This window comes from Pseudophryne corroboree, chromosome 1 (assembly GCF_028390025.1).
Source record: "Pseudophryne corroboree isolate aPseCor3 chromosome 1, aPseCor3.hap2, whole genome shotgun sequence".
Taxonomy (NCBI): domain Eukaryota; kingdom Metazoa; phylum Chordata; class Amphibia; order Anura; family Myobatrachidae; genus Pseudophryne; species Pseudophryne corroboree.
Genome location: NC_086444.1, coordinates 830,756,904 through 830,769,629, shown reverse-complemented (window position 1 = coordinate 830,769,629; position 12,726 = coordinate 830,756,904). Strand labels below are relative to the sequence as shown.

Below are 12,726 nucleotides of genomic sequence, written 5' to 3'. Positions count from 1 at the left end.
GCAGATGTGGTCAGCCTATACACCAGCATTCCCCATGATCGAGGCCTGGAAGCGGTTAGAACGCTAATAGAGGGTAATCCGAAGTATGCAGGTCCTGATATTGACTTTTTTATGTCATTGCTTAATTTGACATTAGTTAGAAACTATTTTCTTTTTAACAATGATTTTTTTAAGCAAGAAAGAGGCTGTGCCATGGGATCTTGCGCCGCACCGGCATATGCAAATTCATTCATGTTCGGTGTGGAGCAAGATCTCTTTTTTTCTGACATTCGATTTAAGACCAATATCGCTTTGTACACTCGTTACATCGATGATATTTTTATCCTATAGACAGGTTCCCGAGAGGATTTCGTTGAGATGATGCAAATTGTTAACATGATGGATAGTTCCATCAAATTCACTTTTGACATTCAGTCAACCAGCATCCATTTCCTGGATGTAGAAATCAATCTGGTGGGGGGTCATTTTAAGACGAGCATCTATAGAAAACCCACTGATGTTAATAGTTTGCTGCTCTCTTCTAGTCATCATCCGAAGGCACTCAAAAATGGTCTGCCATATTCGCAGTTCCTGCGGGTGCACCGCATCTGCAGTGACCCTGTGGATGAGAAAGAGCAGATGGATTTGATGACTAGTAAATTCCTGGAAAGAGGCTATAGTAACACACTTTTACAGACAGCTAGAACAAGGGCTGTATTGGAACCTAAGATCCCTAGTGACAAGACTATACACGATAAGGGAGCATGTAATGCTGTTGTATGTGTCACTAGTTTTACCACCTCTAGCCAACGTCTGACTGATACTGCCAAGAGCATCTGGCCAATTATACAGTCAGATCCTGATTTGTCTAGCCTCAAGACCAGCAGGTATCTTCCATGTTATAGGAGGGGTAGTAATATTAGAGACAAGGTAGTGCATAATGATGTCTCCCCATTTTCTGCCCCCCCCCCCCCCGCGGTGACTTTTCTTTCCAAGAAACCCAGTCTATTTGGAGACCGGTGATTATGTATTACATCCACATAATGGTAATAGGATTAAGATTAAGCAGGTTTTAACCTGCACAAGCAAATTTGTTATCTATTGCATCCGGTGTCCCTGTGGGCTCCTTTACATAGGTAAGACTAGTTGTCAGTTCAAGGAAATGATGTTGCAGCACAGAAGTGCGATCAAGCAAATTTTAGAGGGTAAGCGCATTGACCAACCGATGGCCAAACATTTTAAAGAATATCAGCATGGTTTGGCCAACTTGCATTATAAAATGTTAGAGCAGGTCCCGTTCTCCAAACGGGGAGGTGATAGGCATAGAGCCCTCTTACAGAAAGAAGCCCGCTGGATACACCGGTTAAATACGGTGTCACCCAACGGGCTAAATGAAACCCTTTCATTTGCTTGTTTTCTGTAAATAATCATGGTATTTGTTGTATATGGAATAATTGATATATTTTGCACATCTTTTAGATGTATATCTTATCATCCATATCCAGCATTGGCACGCCTCATGGTAAACTGTTTTTCATTTTCTAGTATGTCCCAAGCTGCTATGTTTGTATTATTTTTGCTCTCTTTAAACAGTGTTGCTGTCCGGAACGCTGAGCCTGCTCTTTGTGTACATATTACTATGGTGATGGGATATGCGCACACCGGTATGCGACACCTGCAGGGCAATGTTGTCCATGGGGAATGACGCAACCAGAAGTAAGTCTCCGAGAGAACCGGGGACGCTGCACGTGTGGTGATTTACTCTGACTGTATATAGGTAAGCTTTTGTAATAGTTTATTGTGACTTCTGATGACGGTCAAATAAAGACCGAAACGTTAAGCTACACGGATTTGAGTGATCTCATTTCTTGGTGTCTGTACAAGACCGTGAGTGCCGCCAATATCCATTTGCTCCATTTGCTATATATATATATATATATATAATCCAGATGGAAAGTCCACACTCATGTTTCAGTCATACATCTGGACATTTGTCAAAGCTCTACTTAGCAGCAGTCACCCTTGGATCCCGCTGTATATATGCACATATTAATATATATATATGAATATATTTTTATATATAACTAAACCATTCTGGTGAGTATGGAGGATGTTCTAGCACTGCAATCTGTTTCCCGGCCAAAAACTGCTTTGCATAGATGTCACAATGGTGATAATGTCACTGATGATATAACTGATGATGTCACACTTGTGACAATGTCACTAAAGAAGTAAAAAAGTAGTAGTAAAGATGTCACTAATGATGTCATGGATGATGTCACAATGGTGATGATGTCACAATGGTGATGATGTAACTGATGATGTCACAAAGGTGATAAATTCACTGATGATATTATAATGGTGATGATGTCACTGATGATGTCACTATGGTGATGATGTCACTGATGATGTCACAGAAGTAATGATGTCACTGATGATGTCACAATAGTGATGATGTCACTGGTGATGTCACAATGGTGATGATTTCACTGATACTGTCACAATATTAATGATGTCACTAATGAAGTTACAATGGTGATGTCACAATAGTAATGATGTCACTGATGATGTCACTGATGATCTCACAATGGTGATGATGTCACTGATTATGTTACAATGGAGATGATGTCACTGATGTTACAATAGTAATGATGTCACTGATGATGTCGCAATGGTGATGATGTCACTGATAATGTCACAATAGTTATGATGTCACTGATGATGTCACAATGGTGATGATGTCACTGATAATGTCACAATAGTAATGATGTCACTGATTATGACACTGATGATGTCACAATGATGAGGATGTCACTGATAATGTCACTGATTATGTCACAATGGTGATGATGTAACTGATGCTGTCACAAAGGTGATAAATTCACTGATGATATTATAATGGTGATGATGTCACTGATTATGTCACAATAGAAATGATGTCACTGATGATGTCACTAATTATGTCTATGATGATGTCACAATGGTGATGATGTTACTGATAATGTCACTGATGATTTTACAATGGTGATGTCACTGATTATGTCACAATAGTAATGATGTCAATGATGATGTCACAATAGTAATGATGTCACTGATGATGTCACAATGGTGGTGATGTCATTGATGATGTCCCAAAGGTGATGTCACTGATGACGTCACAATAGTAATGCTGTCACTGATAATGTCAATGATGATGTCACAATGGTGATGATGTCTCTGATGATGTCACAATAGTAATGATGTCACTGATGATTTCATAATGGTGATGATGTCACTGGTGATGATTTTACTGATGATGTCACAACGGTGATTATGCTACTGATGACGTCACAATAGTAATGATATGACAATGGTAGTGATGTCATGAATGATGTCACAATAGTAATGATGTAACAACAGTGATGATGTCACTAGTGATGTCACAATGGTGATGATGTCAGTGTTAATGTCACAATTATGTCACAATGGTGATGATGTCACATATGATGTCACTGATGTCACATTAGTGATGATGTTACTGATGATATCACTGATTATGCCATAATGGTGATGTTGTCACTGAAGATGGCACAATGGTGAAGATGTCACAATAGTAATGATGTCACTGATGTCACAATTGTGATGATGCCATTGATGATGTGACAATGGTGATGATGACACAGATGATGTCACAATAGTAATAATGTCACAATGGTGATGATGTGACTAATGATGTTACAATGGGGATGATGTCACTGATGATGTCACAATGGTGATGATGTCCCTGATGATGAAACATTGATCATGATGTCACTGGCAATGTTACAACGGTGATGTTGTTTCTGATAATGTCACAGTGCTAATGATGTCACTGATGATGTCACAATGGTGATGGTGTCACAATGATGGTGATGGTAAAATGGTGATGATGTCACTGAGGATGCCACAACGGTGATGATGTCACTGATGATGTCACAATAGTGGTGATGTCACAGTATTAATGATGTCACTGATGATGACACAATGGTGATTATGTCAATGATGATGTCACAATGGTGGTGATGTCACTGATAATGTCACAAATAGTAATGATGTCACTGATGAAGTTACTGATGATGTCACAATAGTAATGGTGTCACTGATTATATCACAATGGTGATGACGTCACAATTGTGATAATGTCACAATTGTGATGATGTCACTGATGATTTCACAATGTTGATGATGTCACTGATGATGTCACAATGATGAGGATGCCACTGATGATGTCACAAAAGTAATGATGATATCACTGATGATGTCTCAATGTTGATGATGTCACTGATGATGCCACAATGGTCAGATGTCACTGATGATGTTATAATAGTAATTATGTCACTGAGGATGTCACAACATTAATTATGTCACTGATGATGTCACAATTGTGATGATGTCACTGTTGATATCACAATGGTGATGATATCATTGATGATGACAATAATGATGTCACAATGGTGATGATGTTACTGATGATGTCCAGATCATGATGATATCACTGATAATGTCACAATGGCAATGATGTCACTGATGATGTCACGGATGAAGTTGTTGGTGATGTCACAATGGTGATGATGTCACAGTGTTGTGGGCTGGAGTGAAAGCATTTCCCCACAATTCTGTCCTGTTTCTTCTATATCTTTCCACCTAAATTTCTAGAATATTTTGTAGTAATCTTAATTCACTGTTGCTCCTTCTGGTACCCAGTCTTCCAAAATAACACACTTGATACAGATGTGTCCCACTACAGCGGGACCACTATGTGCATAACGCGTGCATACATATCGGCTGCCAGCCCTTTTATAGTGAATGCATAGCGGGACCATGCGTACGCACTTGACCCGCTGTTCCACGATTTGTGACACATTGCAGCCACAATGTACATGGACACATCTTTATCAAAGAAAACAATTCACATGGCTTTGAATTTGGATTTGCTTTGATGTGCTTTCTTCATTCTTCGTGATGATGGTGTTTTCCAGTGCATGGACCGGAGTTTTGTCTCAGGATCATACTAGAAGATTCATGTTTCATCACAGGTAATAACTTTATCCAAAAAATGTGAGTCCTCTTTCATCTAGTCTCCCTGCGCGTTAAATAGCCCTTCTAGTCATGCCCAACAAAGGTGTGACTCGGTAGTTCGGAGCATATTTATGTGCGAATTTCCATTAAAGTGCATTTTATTCACAAAACGATGCAAAACCAGCTTATGTGTGCAACCATGGCTGAATCTGCATCCGAAAACACTGTAACATACCATTTCATATACAGACACAGCCACAGATGCATAGAGAATATAGGCATGCCGCATATCATTTTAATCAAACTATTGAAGGTTTTTTTTGTAAAGAAGCAAAAAGGAAGACTGTTTTTGTGTCTCTCTGGAGCACACTTTATTTTAATTAACTTACTGATGAAAATGGAATATTTGTACAATGTGAGTGTAAGGATAAAACTTAACTTTTATTAATCTAAACAGATGAAAAAACAAAATACAAGAATAATGCTGTATATATCAGCAAAAATGATTTAAAAAGTATTAAATGACAATATGACGATATGTGACTCACTTGGTGTGAAGTAGGTGGCAGAAGGTTTGTCTGCACACCCACTGGATTTTAAGCGAGTGTTGATATTTGACGTTAATCAGAGCGAAAGTTTGAAGATTCTTGTTTTCTCTATCAACTTAAGATTTGTTATACACCAGTACATTCATAAGAGAGAAACAAGAAAACCGGCTTTTACAACTATGGACTCCTTCTGAAATGGTAAGCATAGGTAAGTATACTGCAATGAGTATTTGTAGTGAAAAATGCTGATTAGTGAAGGGTACATAGACGGAAGGTGTGTTCCTTGATACTACAGTACCCAGTATTCCCAGAGGGTCACCCTTTCTGGTACTAACCAGGCCCAATGCTGCTTGGCTTCCAAGATCAGACGAGATCGGGCATGTCCAGCATGGTATGACTGTAGACAGTCAAGTAGATACCTATCAGTGTATAGGAATACCCAATATTTGAGCAGGTTTTAGATACAAATATTGGGTATTCCTATACACTGATAGGTATCTACTTGACTGTCTACAGTCATACCATGCTGGACATGCCTGATCTCATATGATCTTGGAAGCCAAGCTGCATTGGGCCTGGTTAGTAGCAGAAAGGGTGACCCTCTGGGAATACTGGGTACTGTAGTATCAAGGAACACACCTTCCGTCTATGTACCCTTCACTAATCAGCAATTTTCACTACAAATACTCATTGCAGTATACTTACCTATGCTTACCATTCAGAAGGAGTCCGGAGTTGTAAAAGCCGGTTTTCTTGTTTCTCTCTTATGAATGTACTGGTGTATAACAAATCTTAAGTTGATAGAGAAAACAAGAATCTTCAAACTTTCGCTCTGATTAACGTCAAATATCAACACTCGCTTAAAATCCAGTGGTTGTGCAGACAAACCTTCTGCCACCTACTTCACACCAAGTGAGTCACATATCGTCATATTGTCATTTAATACTTTTTTAATAATTTTTGCTGATATATACAGCATTATTCTTGTATTTTGTTTTTTCATCTGTTTAGATTAATAAAAGTTAAGTTTTATCCTTACACTCACATTGTACAAATATTCCATTTTCATCAGTAAGTTAATTAAAATAAAGTGTGCCCCAGAGAGACACAAAAACAGTCTTCCTTTTTGCTTCTTTGCAAAAAAACCCTTCAATAGTTTGTCCTGAACTAATGTCCGGGAGCACCGCCAACTCTGTTCTACCTCAAAAGCCTAGTAGGCGAAGTCGGTAGCCTCATGTTGGTCATTATTCATGCCTTTGTATGGTATAAAAATTGTCTGACATTTATTTACAATCTGGTCCAGTGCAGATTCCAAAACCCTAACCCATTACTATCATTTTAATCAGCAAAGTCTGCTTGTGTGTCCTATGTGATGCGAATAAGATGCATTTTCAGGCAAATAAAGATGCTCAATACTAACAGAGTTGTGTGGGATGTGTCAGCTCACTCTCGCCAGGCATCTCCTGCTACGTAGCATATTGAGGCAAGATATATGAGGACACATCTGTAAATGTGTTCCAAAATTCTGCAGATTTTTTCTACATTTTCATTTGTTTTTGATGTGCAAGGCCTTCCAGGATGTTCATCTTCAACATCCTCACGATTGTCACTAAGGGCCTAATTCAGACCTGACCGCAGGGCTGCTCATTTTTCTGTCCTGCAATCAGATAGTTGCCACCCAAGGGGAGTGTAAATTTGCCTGTGCAAGTGTGTGATCACGTGTACGCTGTGCTACAAATGTCCCTCAGTCAGTGAACAGCTGCAAATCCATTCGCACCTCACTTTTCCACTGTGTGCAGTCTGTGAGCAGCCCAGAACTTACTCCTACAGTGCAAAGAGAACAGGAATATCGGTCCAGAGCTGACATCACACAGCCTCCCTGTAAACGCTTGGGAATGTCTGCATTTTCCTGACACTCCCAGAAAACAGTCAGTTACTACCCACAAACGGCCTGTCGCTGTTTGCCTATGCCTGTTTTTGTTTGGTGACATGTGTGTGCACTGTGGTGTATACGCATGCGCAGTCAATCGATAATCGCTCGCTGTGCGAAAATGCACAGCAGCGATCAGGTCTGAATCGGGCCCTAAATCTTTTGTGCCACTCAAACACATGTGCACTTGACATACAATCTGCCTGTTAGCCTAAGTTAGCATACGGAAAGATTTGGTGGGTATTTTGTTTAATTTAGCTAAAAAATGTAAGTTAACAAATTAGTTTTGAACTAAGCATTTTTATGATGCACAGGAAAAACACAACTTCTTCTAACACTGTGTGATAGCAAACTATCTGTGTGAAAGGGGTGAACCTTCTGTTAAAGCACTTTATTAATACAAATTGTTGAATTTTTTTAATAAACCATAGGTTTTTTTAATGTCTTCTTTTTTTTTCCAGTGGTCAATAATATAACAAGTGATGTATGCTTCCTATAAGCAAAGAGGGGTGGGATATTGAGGTGGTGGAAGGTAGGTGAGTAGCTATGCTGTCCATGATGCTAGCTACACCCCACAGCACAGACCACACCCCCATATCACTGGCCACACACCGTTATATCAGTAGCCACACACCCATCATGCTGGTCACACCCCCTGCAGTGGCACACAATAGGCCCTTTATACATTTCAACTCCAGGCCCATAAGGACCTTAATCTGGAACTATCTTTCACACATCCTATTATTCTAAAAATTACAAAAGTTAAAGCACAAAGGGGTTTAATATTCAAAAGCAGATAGCCCAAATCCTGTGACTGATTGGCATGATTTAGAGCTCCTTATCAAACCCTTCAGCCAAGGGTGGCCACAGCTCAGCTAGTTATCACCAGCATTGGGGAGCTTGCTGTTGATAGCCAGTATCACCATGGAGCTGTGGCTAAACATTGCCAAAAACTATTTGCCCCTAATTTTAACGTGTAAATCATCTCTTTATATAGGATTCTATTAATTTAATTATGCTAATTTAATGCTAGATAGTGTTATGGTCAAGGTATTATCACAATAAGGACAAGCAGAGGGTACAAGTATCCAGGGCGGTCGAGAGCCGGGCTGGGCCTAGGTACTTTTCAAGGGGTGTGGCCTAATCACAGGAGGTGTAGTCATGCACCCTTAAGAAAAAAATACTGAAAAAAATAGTATTTTAAGCACCTCCATTGCCACGCTGCAGCCCAGTACACAGCAGCATGTGCTGGGCTGAGAAGAAGAGCTGCAGATGCTGCTTCCAGGTTAGGGGTAGGGAGCCTGGGCCCCTATTGGAGCCTCACTGGGCCCCTCCATCAGACCTTGTACACTCTACCCCTCTTTCTTGCTCTCGGCACCACTGCAAGTATCAAACTAGTTTTACTACTCTTTGCACATGTTTACTCCATTTATATAACATACAGTACTACATAGAGCCTATTTATTAATGTAATAGTTGTGGTTAATCCTCTAAAAATTTTCATTTTCTGAGAATTGTAGCATTACTTATTATATGGGCTTTTTAATATAAGAGTACCGCTGCCATAGTTATCAGAAATATCCGAGACAGTCCCTCTATTTATGTTCACATGAGCAGACCCCATAGCTTTCTATGGGGACTACAAAACTAGTCTAATAACATGTTCTGAAAAGCGGAGCTGGCACTTGGTAGCAGGGGCTGGCTGGCAACTTGAAGCAAGGAGGGCAAATGCAAACAAGTGGCCCCGGCTTTCCACAAGCACACAGCAATGGAAAAATGTATAAGACAAGCCGATGCAAGTACAAAAGATACATAGGGGGGTATGCAATTAGTTTTTCGCTATTTTTAGGGCGAATGGGGACTCGCCCTAAAAATAGCAGGGCCGGATTTTCGCCTAGGCGAAAAATGCGGCTGGGGCAGAAAACACGTGGATTGGCGAATCCACCTGTTTTCCTTAGAAAACGCAGGCCATTTTTGCCAATTTTGAGGCATGTTTCGCCAATGCCTTTTCACTTTAAAAAAAAAAAAGATGAAAAGGCATTGGCAAAAATGCCTTCAAAACAGATGAAAACAGCCCTAATTGAATACCTACTCAGTAGTGGGAATTCACTAGCTCCGAAATGATCAGAGCTAATTGCATATCCCCATGTTGTACGCATTTCAAGCACACCTCCACTTATGGCTGAAAAGGTGTAACTGGGCTGTAACAGGCAATCTCACGCAGATAAAGCTCAATGAGGGCATGCTGACAGATCTGCAGCCGCAGAGTTGATTGTAAGTGTAAAAATATGTCTATTACCATGTGCATCTTTTGTGTGGGCTGATGATGATTCGCAGTAAACCAAACATACGGATAGAGGTCACGGTACCACAGGATGTATACAGCCCTGTGCAGGGGAGACTATACACAGTTTTTCCCATACATGCAAAGTGGGAGCGTATGTGTCATGGTCCTTCTAACCCAGGGGAGAAACTGTCCATCTCTTATACACAATACTGTCTAAAGTCAACAAGCAAATGAGAGCGCCAAGACACATTTTAAAAGGAACTGTATGATTAATACAAGTAGTTAATAAAGTTCCATTCTATAGGTAAAAACAAATAAGAATATTACTAGCTTGACATTAAAAACAAATATTTAATCCTTAAAACAAACAATCTGCTACATATACACCAACAATTTCAACAAAAGTGTGATCACTATATATTGGTACAGGAAAGGAAGAAAACAGATCAAGCCCAATGTTTTTTTGTTTTTTTACATTATTGAGTAGCCCAGTGGTTCCCAATCTTTTTTTGAATCACGGCACCCTAGAGTATCAGAATATTTTCACGGCACCCCTAGGCCACAAGTTTCTTATTGAGAAATTTAGAAAAATATATTAAATTACCGTAAGTAAATTGTGTTTATGTGTCATCCTTAGGTTAAATTATGTGATTTGCTTCCGTTTGTCCACACATTTTAGGACTGACAACCACCAGTACTGGTATAGTCTATTGCATTGACCATAAATCATTTGAATTGGTCCTGAACCATCAAACTAAGGCATCCAGCATTTATTTACCACTGTGGAACTGAGTATGAGTCTGAGAGCATGGCTGGTTCAATGGTCGCTCTGCCCATCCCTACTGACATCTGCAGGCTGCATGTGGGTGGAGACTAGAAGAGACAGATGACCTGATCCCTAGTCGGCTGGCCCTAAATACTGAAAAGTGTTCTGGCTTGGGGGCATATGTCACCTTGCCCCCCAGCCCAGCCCTCTCCTCCTTGGTAGGCAATGCCATGTTTACATAGAATTAGCATAACCTTTAGGTTATCTTTTCACAACTTTTTGGGGAGGATACCTTCCATCAGCCTATACTTGCACATGTACGGCCTTACCCTGTACTAAAGTAGTAATGTAAGCCGATGATAAATAGGCCCCTATTTGTTAATTAACTTTAAAAAGTATAACCTATAGTCATAACCACTTGTTAGATTATTAGATTTTTAAACATCTAAAACCTACTGACTCTTAATGCTCTAAAATTTCTTTTATTGCTGAACTCAAATTAAGCACTATCTGGGATTCTGCCACTTTCACCTCTACAGCGGTGTGACTTATTGGGGCTTTAAAACGAGAGACAAGAGTTGTAAACGTAAGTGGGTTTTAATGGAATTAATTCCGAAGGAATGTAAAACTCCCTCTGACACTTGCGTCTGCTCCTCTAATGCAGAGATCACAGAAGTACAATATAAGAGTGCCAGATTGATAAAGGACACAGGAAGCTGCTGAGCCAAAGGAAGAGGTATATATTTTGTACTTGTTCAGCTCAGGACCATATATAACAAAGCCCATAGACTGCTCATGTTCAGCATTTTAAAGATCAATAGTTAGGCTTGTGTATGTGTAGGTAAGAAATAGCAGTGCTCAGCATTCTGAAAAGCCTTTGCACAGAGCACTTAAACAAGCATAACAGACTGTGCAAACTCAAATTAAATATTAACATCCTCAGCTTGGCTATCACATCCTTAATGTAATATGTACTCTCCTAATGTACCGAGGTGTATTTACACCTCAAACAAAAAAATAAGTTCCTGTAGCTTGAAAGCCGTTAAATTACCCTGATCCTGGTAAAATTCATTACCATATTAACATGCCATGAGGCCATTCTGACAATTATTACAATAATCTATCATTTCCGCAACTGCTGGTATCCTGGTTCTTGTGTTTTTTTGTCATATTTAATCTTGGAAGGGTCAATAGAATTTTTCAACCAAATGCTTCTTTCTTGAATGTCATCAATTTACTTTGTCAACAAAAAGGGCAAAAGTGGCAAATGAAGGATTCAGCATAAGACCTTTTGCAAACTGACGGAGGTCTAGTTAAACTACTAAACCAAGCAAGAACAATTTCTTTTAAATTACCAAAAGCAGCAGATGTAACTCTATAGGTGTCAGTCTATGGTGATACACATATTGAGTAATTTATTATTTATACTTAAATACTTAAAGGACACAATACTTAAATAAGGACACAGTTTTAGAGAAAATTATAGTAATTGTAGTTTGCAGGAACAAATTCATTTTATTTCTGTGTAATACTTATACTGGAAAAGATTAATGACAACCTAATTTATATAAGTCCTTTAAAATCATTTAAAAATCATTGTAAAGATGATTAATTTAAATATACAACCCACTTTAAATGTTTTTGCTGAGAAATTTATCAGACAAGCTGCTCTCTTTATCTTACTTCTTTGACCTCACCTAATAGACGTCCTCTTTGTTCCATTCCAGAGGTCACTTGCTGGACTTAGTTTTCTCCCACCGCTGTAAACTCTTGACTATATAAACCTGTCCCTCCCTCTTTCCGACCACCATCTTCTTTCCTTTTAGATTTTCCTACCTCTGTCATCCTCCCAAGGTTATTATCACCAAAAGCAACCTTCAATCCTTTACCCCTGACCTTTTTTCCTCTTCTCTGAATGCCATCCTCTCTCCCATCTTGATTGTCTCTTGTCCTGCAACTCTCCTCCCCCAAGCCTGATCTTGACTCAGCTTCAGAGCTTCATCCTCAAACTCCATCAGCCTGCACCCCAGGCCTGGCCCTATATAAACTCACTCGATAGCCCCAGAAATATACCTGCACAGTTGAACCATACTGGAGGAAGTCATGTAGTTACACTGACTTCCTTCACTTCAAATTCATGGTTTCTTTTCTTTTCACATAGCCATCCTATCTCAGGTCA

General features: G+C 39.5%; 2 pseudogenes; one reads left to right on the top strand and one right to left on the bottom strand.

Annotated features, from left to right (window-relative positions):
* Window positions 1–5,850: 5,850 nt before the first annotated feature.
* LOC134954430 (5S ribosomal RNA) lies at window positions 5,851–5,969 on the bottom strand (annotated as a pseudogene).
* A 103-nt stretch (window positions 5,970–6,072) lies between these two features.
* LOC134942597 (5S ribosomal RNA) lies at window positions 6,073–6,191 on the top strand (annotated as a pseudogene).
* The last annotated feature ends 6,535 nt before the right edge of the window (window positions 6,192–12,726 follow it).